Source organism: Ixodes scapularis, unplaced genomic scaffold, assembly GCF_016920785.2.
Source record: "Ixodes scapularis isolate PalLabHiFi unplaced genomic scaffold, ASM1692078v2 PGA_scaffold39__5_contigs__length_11793443, whole genome shotgun sequence".
NCBI classification, from domain to species: Eukaryota; Metazoa; Arthropoda; class Arachnida; order Ixodida; family Ixodidae; genus Ixodes; species Ixodes scapularis.
In genome coordinates, this window is record NW_024609867.1 from 9,855,058 (window position 1) to 9,870,431 (window position 15,374).

A 15,374-nucleotide genomic window follows, 5' to 3' on the forward strand; every position below is an offset into this window, starting at 1 on the left:
ATTATAAAACTCGGTTACAAAAGTGACTGAATACTTGTCCCTCCCCCCCCCCCCCCCCCCCCCCCAAACTGTTCAACACCCAGCATGACATGGTGTGATCCCGAAGACAGCTGAGTACTCGATAAGAAATTGCGTCATCAGGGCATACACAACGAGACGTCACTCCAATCACCTAATATACGCCTCTAGAATACTGACCTTTTTCGGTTAAAACAGAATTTAAAAAATCGGCTTACGTTTAGCCGTTTTTTATTGGTTAAAGCTGAAAACGAAGAATCCTCCTTATACTGCATGGAATGCAGCATTTGGGAATTGATCGTTATAATTTGATTAGAAGATATTAAACTGTCGTTCCTGAAAGTTAAGAATATATTTTTTTTTATATATTGATGCCACTTGAGCGGACATTACGTAACTTCAGTTGACCTGACATCACGGTACCTAGTGACGTGTCTTCACGGTGTCGAGCTGCGTCACGGAATACCATGACGCGGACCACGTGGTCACGCGACGTGACCTGAAGGGGTCAAGTTGTGGTGACATGTGACCTTAATTGAAATATATACATAAATTCGATTTTTTTCCTATACATAGCGGGGCATTGCTGCGGTACAGGGTAAAAAATAAAAAAAATAAAAAAACTGGAAATTATTTGTTTTCGTTTTTGATGTCCACTCCCCGTTTCCTTATGTTTGTTTCTTTGTTTACATTTTGAGTGTGCCTTTTCGTTTCTGCCTTATTTCCTGTTTTGCGTTCGGTCGTTTCCCCTTCAAGTTTGCCGTCGGTTCAACTTTGAGCTGGGGTTTGCCCGTTCCTATTCCGGTAAAATATGTCTCCGACACGTGTTTCTCTTTTTTAAGATTGAAAAATGTAATTGAGATAACGAGTACTAAGATACGATGGAATCTAATAAAGATTAAGTACCAAATATTTACTCAGTTAGATGTATTGGCAAAATCAAAAAATTTCTTTCAAAGTAATTGAAACAGAATCTTCAGTACAATATAAGAGATCGTCCGAAGTGTGCATTTCCGATGTACTTCGGATATCAAATATTTTGGCGGCTGACATAATCTAAATACACAAGGCAGTAAATGCATCTCAGCCCAACTAGATACTTCTGAGCAGTTTTTGAATTCACTAAATCCTGCATTTAGTGGGGAAGTGCAAATCCACAGACCACCAGCATTAAAAGGCACTCAAGTGTTTTTTTGGGTTTCTTCTTTTGATGATGACAACTGAATCTAGACGACCTATGTATCCCTAAAAACCAAAAAATTATAGTCCTACGGGGATTATTTCTTTAATAAAAATTTAATTAGAGGCCGCCAAACCTCCGGATCCAGCCGAAAACGAAACCACTCTCACTGGTCACCGCTCGCATATCAAAACGATCTCGGGCCAATGGCCTTGAACAACGTTCCGTCGCGCAGCGATCCCGAGGTAGCCGCACCGGCCGAGCTTTTTTGTCATTCGAGCTTCGATCATGGCGGAGTTTTCTACGCTCGAGGACCTGACGCCGTTAGAGGTTAAAATTCTTCCGCCGACAGCCGACCTGGGGATGATTTCCTATGACGCCACTCTGACGAGCGATGTGGACGATAGCAGTGCTTCGGAGTTGTGTTCGGGTTCCGAGGACGACGAAACGTAGACCTTTTTGGGCGTTCTTCGATTTGCGGTTGAGGCAAGTCGTAACCAAACAAATGTTTGGCATCGCAGCGTAACCTGTGGTACGTGATGTCAAACGATGTCGCCACGTTGACTTTCGCCTCGGGAAAACGGGGAAGGCTGGTTCAGACAAGTGCAACGAGCTTACCTACGACTGGGTCCGTTGCAACCGGAGCGACCGACCACTCTGCGCCGCGCGTACACACACCTGCAACCACTGCAACAAGCGCATAGCGTGTCGTCAGCACGGCGACCGCTTCTACGCCGCCGTGAGCTGTTTGAGCGGCGCCTCTAAAAAGGGGACGCACTCAATGCCGTAACAGAATATAGACAGACAGTTTTCTACAGCCTAAAGCTTTATTAACTTTTTTTCATGATAGGCTTGCAGGGTACAGTGGATGAAAAAAAGAAAAGAAAAAGATGCAGTCCGCCGTCTTGGACGATCACGACTCTAATACACGACTTTGCCAATAGTACAAATGTCGCCACACGCCTTTTATACGATTATAAACGACGATGTAATCTTAGCAGCGATATAGCAACGTAGAAATATGATTTCGTGATCAGATAGACGTTGCGAGCGCTCAGGATTGCTAACACTAATCACTTTTCTCCGGTGATGAAAACGCGTGAAAATTCGCATCCTTTATACGGTAGGCGCCAGTAATAGCTTGAACTTGAGCACACGCGTGAAATGCGCCAAATAAGAAATCCGGGCGATGTTCAAGGACACAAATGCTTAGAAAGCACCACTGTAGTGGCGCTTTCTAAGCATTTGTGTCCTCGGCAGGATACAACGGCAGGGCGTTTCTGCTGTCTTGAGAGTGCCGCTACGACATCGCCGCACGAGTAGGTGGATCTTCCCTTCTAGTACGTGCTGGGTTGTCATAGCAACACAGAAAATTCACAGTAAAGGATAGCGCTTTTACGCGGATGAACGGGCTTGGAGACACAAACGCACTTCCCAAAAACCCGGAGAGAAAGAGTTCATGATACGTGCGGTTCCGCGCATCCCGAGGGAAGGGGAAATTCACCCCCCGCGGAGGAAGGCAAGGAGAAAACGTAGTCCCTTGTTTGTGAAACGATAATTGCAGTATAGCGTATTCTAAACTAGAACTATTTTACGTCTTGTGAATTTATTATGCACAACATATCTAAATGAACTGAAAATTGTTTCTTTAGCGAAACTTTACAAAGGCCGCCAAATTTTCGAACATACGATAATTTTATTGGTCGGCGCAGGAACAGAAAAGAGTCCGCACCTATTTTATTCCTGCGTGATCAATAGGCGGATCTGCATTCTAAAACTGAAGATACTCATTCACTGACACTTCCTTAACGCCATCGCACCAAAAAGTAGCTTCCCCAAGAATCACTCGAGTGCCCCTTTCAGATATCCTGCGAGGCTGCAACGTGGTATTTGACCGTTTCTCGAATGAGCAGCTGAAAAATCACTGGCTTTTCTTTCACTTTGTCGTTTCATGTGGTAAAAAAAAAAGCGTACCACATACACGCGTTTTTTGCTTAAGCGGGCGAGTGACTTTATATATATATACATTTTTTTAAAAAAATATACCTTACAAAATCTGTATGGACACTGAAAATGTTCTACAGAGCAGCACCCTTAGGAAGAACGTAAGGCATCTATAAGCAAACGGCGACTACTGTTGCCTTCCTGAAGTCATTCTTTGGCCGCCCTGTGAACTGTTGGCCAACAAACGTTTTATGGACGTCCCATTCTAGTGACCACGAGTGTAAAAAGGGTGCTATACAATTCATTATTCTATTCCCATTTATGCTATTGTAACTTGGTGTGGGGCAATACATCCATGTCAAATTTAAATGCGATACATTTACTCCAGAAAAAGGTCGTAAGAATAATTGCAAACGTTCCTTACATACATCCAACACAACCATTGTTTAAAATTTACAAAATTCTTAACAGACATCAAATGCATGATTATCGACTGACACTCTCGTATAAGTATGCGGAACATGGACGTAACGATATAATTTTTGAACTCGCTGATTTAAAAGAAAACAAGTTACTATTACTCATCTAGACATCGCCAGCCTTGGCAGATTCCCAAATGCAGAACCAATTATGGTAAGCAGGAAATGAGCTACACGTTACCTACGTTATTAAATGATTATTTTATTCGGAATATAGATGTTATTCAGCTTTCGAAGAATAATATCCTCGAATTGTTTTTTTCTTAAATCTTGATCGTACATGTGTTACTTATGATCATATATAAATGCACAAAAAATGAAATGTTCATTGTAAATACATTTATGTGTCGTGTCGCAGCTGCTGAATGGGGGGTCCGGAGCTTCGTCAAGCTGCGTTCATGCAGCTTTTTCTCTGGCCTCCCATTCACCACATGTATCTGTGGTAATGAATAAAGTTATTATTACTATTATTATTATTATTATTATTTTTAAAGTTATCCGATACCGTATCTAGAATAAGACACCCTAAGAGTCCATACATACTCTATGAGCTGTCTAGACAGGCTCCATACGGTGTCCATAGGATCTGGGCAGGGTTCCAGAGAGCGCCACCATCGGTTGATCATCAGCGCCATCGTGGCCAAACGAGGCAACATGGGATGGCTAAAATCGGCAGCGCCGCCGGCGTATCCTGGTCAGATTACGTTATTACCGACTCCGAGCGTTGTGTTGTCGCGCGTTATACTACCGAATGTGTTAAATATTTATCAAACGTTTAATATATAGAAATGCTTGTGTGCCTGGTTGTGCCTTCTAGCATTGCGTAGTTATATGTAGTGCCTTCCTCGATAGGTGGAGACAACCTAAAACAGGAGCTGGCGGAATAAAATTGAACGTCCTGCTATTACGGCCAAATATAAGTGAAAACAAAAGACAGAAGGAGCTTTAATTTCCCGTTGTTTCCGTTCTTTAAAAGGGCACTGGCACATCAAAATCATTTTTTTATTATCCGAAACGATTGAAAACACTGCCGGGACATTACCCTCGAAATTCGAGACTAGGAAATGCTGAATTTGGGAAGTAAAAAAACAAGTTCCAAATGCCAAATTTTAAGTTCCCGCGCCATCCGCGCCAGCGCAGTGACGTCAAATTTCGCGGTCTCTTGCGAGTCGAGTTTCTTTCGCACTTCCGCTTCACGCTACAAAACAAAGCGCTATTAGGGGGTTTTCGTAGATCGTTTTCGCCGTCCCGCAAGGCACTCCGCAACCCGCTACGATAGCGGGAACTCCACAGTCAAGGCTATCGGCGCGCAGGCGCAGTAGCAACCTCTTCGTTGCGGAACGCTTAGCGGAGGGGGCAGCGCGGTCTACGAAAACTCCCTATTGCCATCGCGACCCGAAACGAGAAGCGGGAGAGAAGAGCACCGGGCGGACCGGGAAACCGGTTTCTTCGTCCGGTTCCGCGACTCACCGATGATCCTCTGCTCGAGCGCCGCCAAGTTATCCGCGGGAGGATAACATTCAAGGACGCGACATCACAACGGACTACTATTTTAGGTATTTCAAGAAGAACGGCCGTAGTGCGTTCGCCGCTGCGTTAAAAAAACACGTCTTACAATTTCCGTTATTAATTGTTATAGAAATGCCACCTACAAAGCTTCTAAATTTCATGATTCTTGACGTCACGAATCAAAAGAAGCGAGGAGCGGCAGAGGAAAACGCCAAAAATAAAAAAACGCGCGCGCGCGCGGGGTTATATTTTTTTTCGGGATGCGAATTTTTTCACCTGTCTATGACTGCATCGTGCATCATTTCTGAGAATGAAAAAAATACGTCCTTTGGGGTGTCAGTGCCCATTTAAGATAACAAAAGAAAACTTTGTCGAGCTTTGCTTCTCTACAAAAGCAGAACTAAGAGCGCCCCCTCCCCTCTCACCCTCAGCGACCTTTTTTTCCAAGTGAATTCTTCCCGCATGAACAGCTGACCTCATTTCGGTGATCAGCTTGTTTCCAGTCCCCTCGTCGCCGTGTTGAAAACGATTATGGCGAGGAATGTGTCTTTCGTGCATGCAGGCGTGGTTTGGGCGGTATCGCACGCAGTTGCTCGTCGTAAGCTGATGGTCGTTCTCGTCGATTGAATACGCTGTTCACTTTTTCATAGAACAGAAAGAAACACCGCATGGATAACCTTTCTCTTAGAGCAAGTGCTTTTTTTTTTTTTTTGTCTTTCTTGAGTAGTTTGTTATCTCGCAGCGTTGACGAAGTTAGAACCGTACAGACACGGGTCGAAATTGAGCAACCATCTTGGGCAGCTACGCGGTCATGCTAAAGGTGCAAACGATAGACCGTCTCCAATCGCCGAAACGAAGAAAACCCTCACTTAGGATTTCGTTAACTACGCTCAAATGTCCACAAAACGTCGTTCAATCAAGATGTGTCGGTGGAGCAGAGAGCAGTGAGAGAGTCAAAGGACTGATCTGACCATAGAGTCATCGAATCCAAAGACAAAGCCGGACTTCTAGCGCATTAATTCCAAATATCAAGTAAAATAGAGCATTTAGAAATCCTTCTCAAGTCGGGCGATGTGAACGGCATGTTTATTTTACATCTTTCACCGCATTCATTCATCTCTGACGGCGTTGTAGTGAATAAGAGTGGCGATGTGGGTTAGTTGGTTCATACTGACGAAAAGCCTAACAGCGCACAGTAGACGGGGACTAAAGGAAGTACAAACAGGACAAGCGCTTGTCCTGTTTGCAATTCCTTTAGTCCCCGTTTACTGTGCGCTGTTTGCCTTTTCGTCGGCGTTGTAGTTTCCACGGCCTCGACGGAAACCTGCGGAGCTTCACGCCCGCCGTGGTTTCGGGGTTGCGACACTCCGGTATGCAACAGTGCCTACAGCTTCGGCGTTTGCTTTTCTGCGACATCCAAAAGCAATGTTAGGAATAAAAGACCAAGACCGCACGAATCAATACTTTCAAATTGATGCGTGAACAGCCCTACGAGCGAAGGGGCCTTCCCAGTTTTGCAAATATTTTGAGCTAGATGGCGCAACGTGTCACACCAAACTTGACTGCCCTGAGGGTATGCGGTACCTGCAGAGAACCAGTGCAAGTTCTACAGAGAGTATATGCGTGTCTAGGGAAGCCATATAGGGTCTTCGCAAGGTCCTTATGGGGTCTGCAAAAACCCATACAAGGTCTACAGGGAGTACGTACAGGATACGGAGCGAAGCCATGCAGGGTATACACAGGGTCCTTATGGGGTCTGCAAAGAAGCCATACAGGGTCTGCGCGGAGTCTCTACTGGGTCCGTAGAGGCCACTCAGTATGCCGGGGGTATAGCTACGCGTTTAGCAAAGACTAACGTTACTAGAACAACTCTGTTGGGAAACTGCCATAGAGCCCGCTCTGAAGAGGTGTCAGCGATCCGTACTGGAGAGCCGAACTGTAATAGCGATCGCAACAACGACATTTGTCCCGCAACGACAACTCGGGGAACTGAACGTTCGCTTGTATTCCTTCGGGAGTATCGCATTCAATAGCATCCAGTACGACTTTTCTATTTTGGCTTTAATCGGCCATTTTGGGCGCCGAAACATATACGGTGGAAAGGGTTTCAAGGATGCCAACCCCCGATTCCCAGGCGGACGCGCCGCGAATCACTACAGAATTTAGGACGCGCCCGAGTCGAGATGCGCTGCCTGAAGCCAGCGGTGAAATATGCTTGTTTAAAAACAATATTAATTGTGCCCCAAACCATTGTAAACTAAAGATTTGAGAAAACATAACGCTCGGGTCTTTTTGTACAAATCTCCAATAAAAGTTAATAAAAAATAGCTTTTTCCGTTCATTTTTACGCAAAAACATGCTTTCTAAACGCTCGCGGTGACACCAGTAAGGAAAAAAGATTTAGCATCTATTTTGGCACCTCTAGCCTGGGAGTTTCTGTGCTCTGTGAGCATTCGGTAATTCTAGCATTAGCCGTCCCTAAAGGGTTGCGCTGTTATCGTATTTAAAATAAGATAACAGATAACAAAATAAGATAACAACAGGTAAGCATTATCTCGGTAACATTGAAAACGTTCGCTCCACATTGATTATGCCCTGGAGTTGGACATGTAACATATTTATGCCCGGCGCTTAATTAACAATTATTTAAATCGGACACCACCCTTCACCTAACGAAAACATCTACCCGGCATCACGTTATTAATCTACCAATCTATAGCTGACACTGTAAAGAGGTACTTGGATCTTAATAGACTCACCAGAACCATATGGTAATAGGAAGGAATGATAAACGTTTTCGTATCGGGGGGATTCCTATATCGCCGTTATGGCCGTTCTGTGGCAAACCAACGGTCCATAAATGATTCATGAACTGCCTACAGATATCCATAGGATGGAAAGAGGGGTACTAGAAGGGCACTAGTTTGAACGCATGACGTTCATACTTATTTTTCGTGATAGAATATGCCTTATTCTTATTCTTAAAGAAGGCTATTTTATTATTGAGTTGCGGACCTAAAATAGGCTACGTTGGGTACGAAAACGACGACTGGGACGCTCAATGTACTATGTTGAACAAACCTTGCTTGCCCCACTCTCAGGTTTATTCAACATGGTTTAGATGCACCAGCTTGCCTGCAGGTTACCATATTATCGCTCAATCTACGCCAACACAGTCGAGAGGCGCCCGCAGCGGAACGCACAGTACAGGAGGAAGGACGAGAAAGAACTGTGGGGTTCTCGATGAACGCAGCAAGGAGTAAACACACCGAAATCCGCTTTAGCTCTTCTCGTTTGCGTTAGGCGACGAGCATTGAGTGCCAAGTTTCCTAGCGCTCGGTGTTTCCGCGACAGTGATTAGATGCGCATTGCCCTCTCTTCTGAACGGACGAGACAGAATTACGGTGGGCTGAAAGGCTCCATGGCGCGAGCAAGAACCGCCGCTGCCTTTGCAGAGGTAACCGCTTTCGACGAAAGTAGAGAGGACGCTGTCGTCACCCACGCTTGAAGCGGGCTTTCTCTCTCAGACGAAGTTGCCGTGAGCTTGTCGTTTGGCTTTTAAACAGAGCCCATTCACTAAAAAGCGATAATTTGATAATTGCTATCCACCTGTGTGCCATGCAGAATACGCATAAACCCAACAGAATCGTAAGTCTTCAGTCTTTATGGCCCCAACCGATATAAAGTTACGACCTCTGCTGGAACCAGGCCAAGAAGGTTCCAGTGGGTAAAAAAAGAAACAAAAAAGGTGCCTTAGATATTAGAACTAAGCTCCATCTTAAAAAAAAAAAAAAACAACACGCTTTTGACGGGGAATCAATTAAACTTTTTCGTTTTTCGCAGAACTAGCAGAGAGGAATGGACTAAATGTATGATCTCAGTTTTAATTTTCAGAGGTGCGTAGGCCTACAGAAATGGACGAGGTTGTGAAGAACCGTGGACTGGATTCTCTACATATATAAAGCTTCTGGTTCGACCATTTTGACAAGGACCACCCCAACATTTTGAGTGCCTTTCGCTTCAAAACATGTTAGTGTTTTTACTTTTAATTCGGAGCTTTTGGGAACGTATGTATGAATACGTACAAGATCCTTGAATTGCCACTTACCCACGGCGCATTATGTTCTTCGGCTTATGGAATCATGGTATATAACATGGGCATGGTCAATGTTCCAAAAAATGAAAGCCGTTTACAACTCCCTTTAACGCCGAATTAGAGCGCAGCTCTTGAGGAGGAGGGGGGAAGGTACTTAGAGAGGGGTATGCCCCTCCTCCTCTCCTGCTCGCCCTCATTTAGAAGAAAATTTTCTGCTAAATTTAGCGGAAAAAATTCCGGGCTAAATTAAGCGGGGAATCTTTTCCGCTAGATTTAGCGGGGGAATTTTCCGCTAGATTTAGCGGGAAACTTTTTCCGCTAAATTTAGCGGAGAATTCTTTCCGCTACATTTAGCGGGGAAATTTTCCCCGCCAATTTTACCTTGAAAGTTTTCCGCTAAATTTAAAGGAGAAAATTTCCCCGCTAAATCTAGCAGGGAATTTTTTCCGCTAAATTTAGCGGGAAAAATTTTCCGCTAGATTTAGTGGGGAAATTTTTCCGCTAGATTTAGCGGGGAACTTTTTCCGCTAGGTTTAGTAAGAAAAATTTTTCGCTAAATTTAGCGGGGAAATTTACCCATCATGCACCGCTACTTTACGCCGACGGCGACGCCGCTCAAGCCGGTAACGGGAGCCTAAGAGCTGCGCTCTAAAAGTTTCCTTGCATAATTTTGAATGTTGAACAATAAATTATGCTTCAATAATTGGTAAAAAAACAAATACACCAAGCCTCCACCACCCTGTGAGGCTCTAGGCAATCGATGGTTTTATATGAAACGGTGAGGAAAGTCGGACTATACCAAGGCGTGCAGGACTGTTTGAACCAGCGGTTTTTTTTGCAAATACGGGATGCGTGGGCTCCTCTTGTATAAACCCCACGTCTTCTTTTCTCTCCAACAACATTGTATGTAGTAAAGCTCTTTTGTACCTAATCTGAATGACAATGTGTTTAGGAAGCTTAGACGAACACAAATTTGCAAAATTAATGATTAAGTTACTTAACCGTTGCTTTATTTATTGAGACAAAAAGTATGTCCATGCAGAATGTTAGCAATGCGCTATTCATAATATGTATTACGTTTTAAAATAAATATTTATTTATATAAATAAAAATATAATTATTGCTGTCACGCGGTATATGGAATAAAAGAGAGCCTGCGCACAAATTGGTCTTACAACGCAGCAAAAGTGACGTTGAGGGAAGAAGAATTCGTTATTAACGTTATTTCCCACTGGTATACAAAAGCGTCGGTAATCATTGGGATACTTTTAATCGTCCGTACCGTCACAGAGAACAACGATGTTTGCCGAACTTCTGTGATTTCAGAAGTGCTCCGAAAACACGTTTACGCTCGTTAATGTTAAAACTAAATCCCAAAACTGCGTCAGACCCGATTTGTAAATCCGTCCATATGTCCACCAAGATGTCTGAAATGTTTTGACGTATACGACAAAAATACTTGGTGTGTATGTGATGCCCGTCACTCTTCTAAGGGGCCTGACGCAATCCTTGGGAATTAGTAAACAGGATAACTGGGCGAGTTGGTATGGATTCATAATGGAACAGCGCGAATTTTTGCAAGGACAGGGGAAGGAACTGGACAGGACGAGCGCTTTGGGAATTCCTACAAGGTGTAAGATACCCGTTATAGCTTACTAAGGGGACCGGTGGGTTCGTCCTATTTCTTTCCGTAAAACCACAGCACCCATCAAAAACGTTTTATCGGCTCTGTAGGAGAGATTGCGTGACCCTTCATGATAAATTCCGTCGTCGAAGCAGCTAGGCCTGTATAGCATCGGGTTGCGCCACGAGTTTTGGAAATTGAGGAGACGTTCTCCTGTCTCTTACCGTTTTGGCGCGACCACAGCGAAACGAAAACATTCCGCGCACGAAAAAAAAAACAAAAAAAAACGTTAGTTCGCTTCAGCTTCAACTTTCCGGGGTTTTGCCCTTTTCCTCCTAGCACTGTAAGTCCTAGCACCGTAAGTCTTCTAACATGCCTGGTGTAACCTTTAAGAATCCTAAAGGGTGTAAGAGAGCCGTCGTAGCCTTTTGAAAGAAGTGTGGGGCTGCCCAGTCCCTTCCGTGAACCCACACCATCCATCAAGAACGTTTTAACAGCCCCGAAGGAGAGACCACGTGACCCTTCAGGGTATATTCTGTCGGGGAGGCCGCTCGGTCATATCATGACGTCGGGTTGCGCGAGCAGTTTTCGAAATTGAGGAGACGTTCCCCCGTCCCCATGTCCTGGCGCGGCTCCATCTAAGGGGAAGCCGGCTGAGCACGAAATTAGCCGCTGTGGACAGGAAAGCGCAGCATTCCTTCGCCGTGCCTAGGCTGGCGCGGGGCGCGGGGGACCTTCACGCGGACGGGTCGCGTTTCGCAATTATACAGAGCAGACAGGATTACGTTCGCCTATCAACGCTGCTCGGTCGGCGCCTCGTCAATTCTACACATGGGGCGGTGGCCCCCGGTCGCCTCCTTTGCTACGGGACACCCAGGCAGGGACAGACGGGCCCATGAGCCCACACACACGATTGCTTGTTTCCTTTTCCAACTTCAACGCCTTTTCCAACTTCATCGCCTTTTCCAACTTCATCGCCCGATTTAAAATTAACTAAGCGGCTTCCTCGACCCATACATACTGAGCGGTCACGCAACCTTTACCACAAACCCGTTAAAACAATTTTGATGAATGGCATGGTCTCGCGGATAGGATTGGGACGGACCCCACAGGCCTCTCAAAAGGCTATGACGGGTCTCTTACTCCCTTTACGGGTTTCCTAAAAGGTACGTCAGGCTGCTTAGAAAACTTTGACGGACATCTTAAAAACACGAAAAACCTTTGATGGGCACGTCAGAACATCCCAGAAATGCTGGTGGGCTCCATAGACGGATTTTTAATTGGGCGGCGAGGCGGTCATGAGCCTGTCCCGCAGCCAATTAACCAGCAGCCTCGATCCAACTCTAACTTTTCCGACTGTGTCGAAAAAAAAACTTTTTCTGTCACTGAGCAAACTTTTTTTGCTTATTTTTGTAAGTTTTATTAGCTTTTAACTTTCAAAATAATTAATAGTACCGAAAAAAGAATTCTTTCTTCTATGTTCCTACGTTCAATGATGTCCGTTGCCACGCCAATTTTAAACTTGCCGCTCAATTTTGAAAAATTTAGGCTCAGTGTGATTCCATTTCACAAAGCACTACTAAGCAGCTCTACGCCTTCGGATTCGCGAAATGTGAAATATTATTTGTGTAATCTTAATTTAAACATCAGCTGATATCGAAACCGAAACTTTTGTTGCGTCAGGCAACATTGGTCTCGTGTCGTCAGAGTCATGGCACGTCATGTCGAACCACGTGGTCTTGTGACGTTCGTGGGGGCGAGGTAAAGGACACGCGACGGGGGCAGATCGCTTCGCATGGCGTGGACGGTGATGGTCCGGGGAGAGGGGGAAGGGGAGAAGACGAAAGAGGAGAGTGAGAGCAGAAAAACAGACGAATAAGCGCGGAGGGCAGCGCAAACTAGCGCATCCGCGTTAGGTGATCACGTGGACGCCGTTGAGTCAACACAGGGAGGAGAAACTCATGACGTGATCGTTCAATTTCGCTCTGAGAAGTAAAAACAAACAAAACGTGAGAATGACGTAGACATGCCTCTGACGTAGTGGCACAACGTTAACCGCTTCAACTCCGTCGCATTGACTGTGCTGACGATTGCGCCTCACGTCGCACGCTAGAGTTAACAGATTTCGGCGACTTGGCTCATTTGAAAGTTTTCTGGCGAGTTTATTAAATATATAGACGGAATTAGATCGTAATATTTGACATGGTGTCTTCCTATATGATACTGAATAGGGCTTCATAGGTTTCTATATATCAAAAATGAAGCGGAGTTGCCCTTTAATATTGCAAACGAATGTCAGGTCGCTTCAGAATTTAATGCCAGATATCATGTTATTCAGATCATTGTTTTCGGCGTCGGTACAGCGTGCATATATATTGCGATTTTTTTTCCTCAAGATATTGGGCAATGAAACAAACGGGGTTGCTATGACGCCCTATAAATATTGAAATAAATGTTGCGCGTACCTGTCACAACATAACTTCATAATAATTATAGATTCGTTGTAGGGGAGACGTTAAGACAGAACTGGGGAAGTGAAAAACAAAATCTTTCTTGCGCTACGTTATGTACCTCACAAGCCAACAACCTAATTTTTGATTCCCCGTACAACCAACCTTGACTTGCACTTCAGACGCGGTTCGAGGGTAACACGTTGCAGGCTCACAGCAGGGTTCAACGGCTATTTCTGCAAATATTCCCACTGCACGCTCGCAAGAGAACAAATAACCCAGTCGACTAAGTAAATAAAGAAAACTCCAATCATATTATTTGAAAGTACCCAGACAGTGTCGTTTTGGTGATGGTGATGATGGAAGAGGCAACTCGAGCACGCGGAAGCTGATTCATCACCTACCGCGTGCACTTGTGCATGTGCGTGCTATGCAGTCACGAGCCAATTCACAGGCAAGCTTGCCGAAATGTGTCAATGGATTATCTGGGAATGTTTTTCGTAACCTGTCGTAGCCGCAAAGTAAAAAAAAAAAACAAAAAAAAAACAAACAAACACACAAGTGGCCTTGGACAGTTGTCTTTCCTGAGAGGGGGGAGATCAGTACTATAAGTTTATAAATATTCAAATGCGTCACAGTACAACACCTTTTGTGTATGGTGTATATTCAACACTGAACATGCAAACATATTTACGGAATTTTTACTATCAAAAGAATGCAAATACTGAACAAAATCTATTTAAGTTGTGGGATTTTGCTAGCTACCAACACAGGTACCGATAGAGTAACCAAAGGGTTGTCTCAACAGCGGCGGCGATCTCAAAAGAGCCGTCAAACCTAGTAGCGCGGTCCCCACATCTCCGCGGCAATATAGACGAACGCTTAGGGCTACATTACGGCGGGTCGGTTCGATTAATTACTTCCGTCGGTGCTAATGATCGTTTACCTTGTCTCACTCTCTCGAATATAGCGGAAGTGAACACACACGTACCAGAGTAAGGACAGAGTCCAAAAGAATTTATTAGAACACTCTTAAAATGAACTACTATGTCCCCATCCAAAATGCCCCCCGCGCCGGCAAGGTAAGGAAAGGTCCTTACCTGGCCAGACGCGGTGTTTCGGAGAGCCAAGACCGGGGAAGCATCGGAGAGGTCGCCGACACACGTCCTATCTCTTTCGCGGTCACCGGACGAGTCCCTTTCCTGAAAGCGGGAATACAAGAGGCGAAACCTCCTCGCCTGTCGGCAGTGATTCGCATCCGAGCGGGGGGACGGAGTAAGGTCCCCCCGGGAGAAAGTGAGAGGAGGGCCCCCCCAGCCAGGCGGCCCTCCGCCTCACGAACAGGTCGGAGCTCACAGCGAAGGCAGCCGAGCGTGAAGGGAGACCAGAGGAATCCCCACAATGTGTATTGGAATGATAGGGCTGAATGACAATAAAATATGTTATGGAGCCACTGAGAGCGGGGTTCGAAACGGATATACGTTGTTTGTGCAGTACACGTATATGCAATTTTGAGAAAACATCTGTCCCATTGCAGAATCTGAGCTCGATAAAAGATCATATTTGCATAACCATTTCTAAGCTTTCCACATCTATATAAGGCACATAAAACACCACGGGAAAGTCCTTTCTTAGACGTTCGTCTTCCTGTACCGCGTTTAATATATTTAGCCAAAAACAAGAACTGTCTCAGACTATCCATGTTATTCTGAAGAAGAGAGGCCTGCTTTTGGACGCACGTATTTGCTCAGTCTACGGATTTTTCTTTTACGTGTGTAGATGTTATAAGCTCAGCGTACCTTCCTGTGGAATGAATAGAGGTAACCCAAAACGAAGTGCACCGCTAACTAGTCGCCATCGGATACTTCTCTTGTTCGACTATATTGCAGTGAGAATTGCGAAATTGTTTGTTGCGTTGTATGATTTTTCTTTGCCAAGTGCGCGCTTGAGTACTTGGGCTACGCTCACTCGACCTTCACCGGTGGTGCCGGATTTCAAGCGACACTGGATCGTTCGCGCTTCGTCCGAGCACCACTTCCATCACGCCTTCGATTGCTTGACCTCAGGCATACGG

At 45.0% G+C, this 15,374-nt stretch overlaps 1 protein-coding gene across 1 annotated transcript in view; it reads right to left on the reverse strand.

The window, feature by feature from the left end:
* The window catches only part of LOC120840161 (arginine kinase-like), a 61,191-nt gene that overhangs the window by 1,058 nt on the left and 44,759 nt on the right, over positions 1-15,374 (reverse strand). The gene's annotated exons all lie outside the window — the stretch shown is intronic.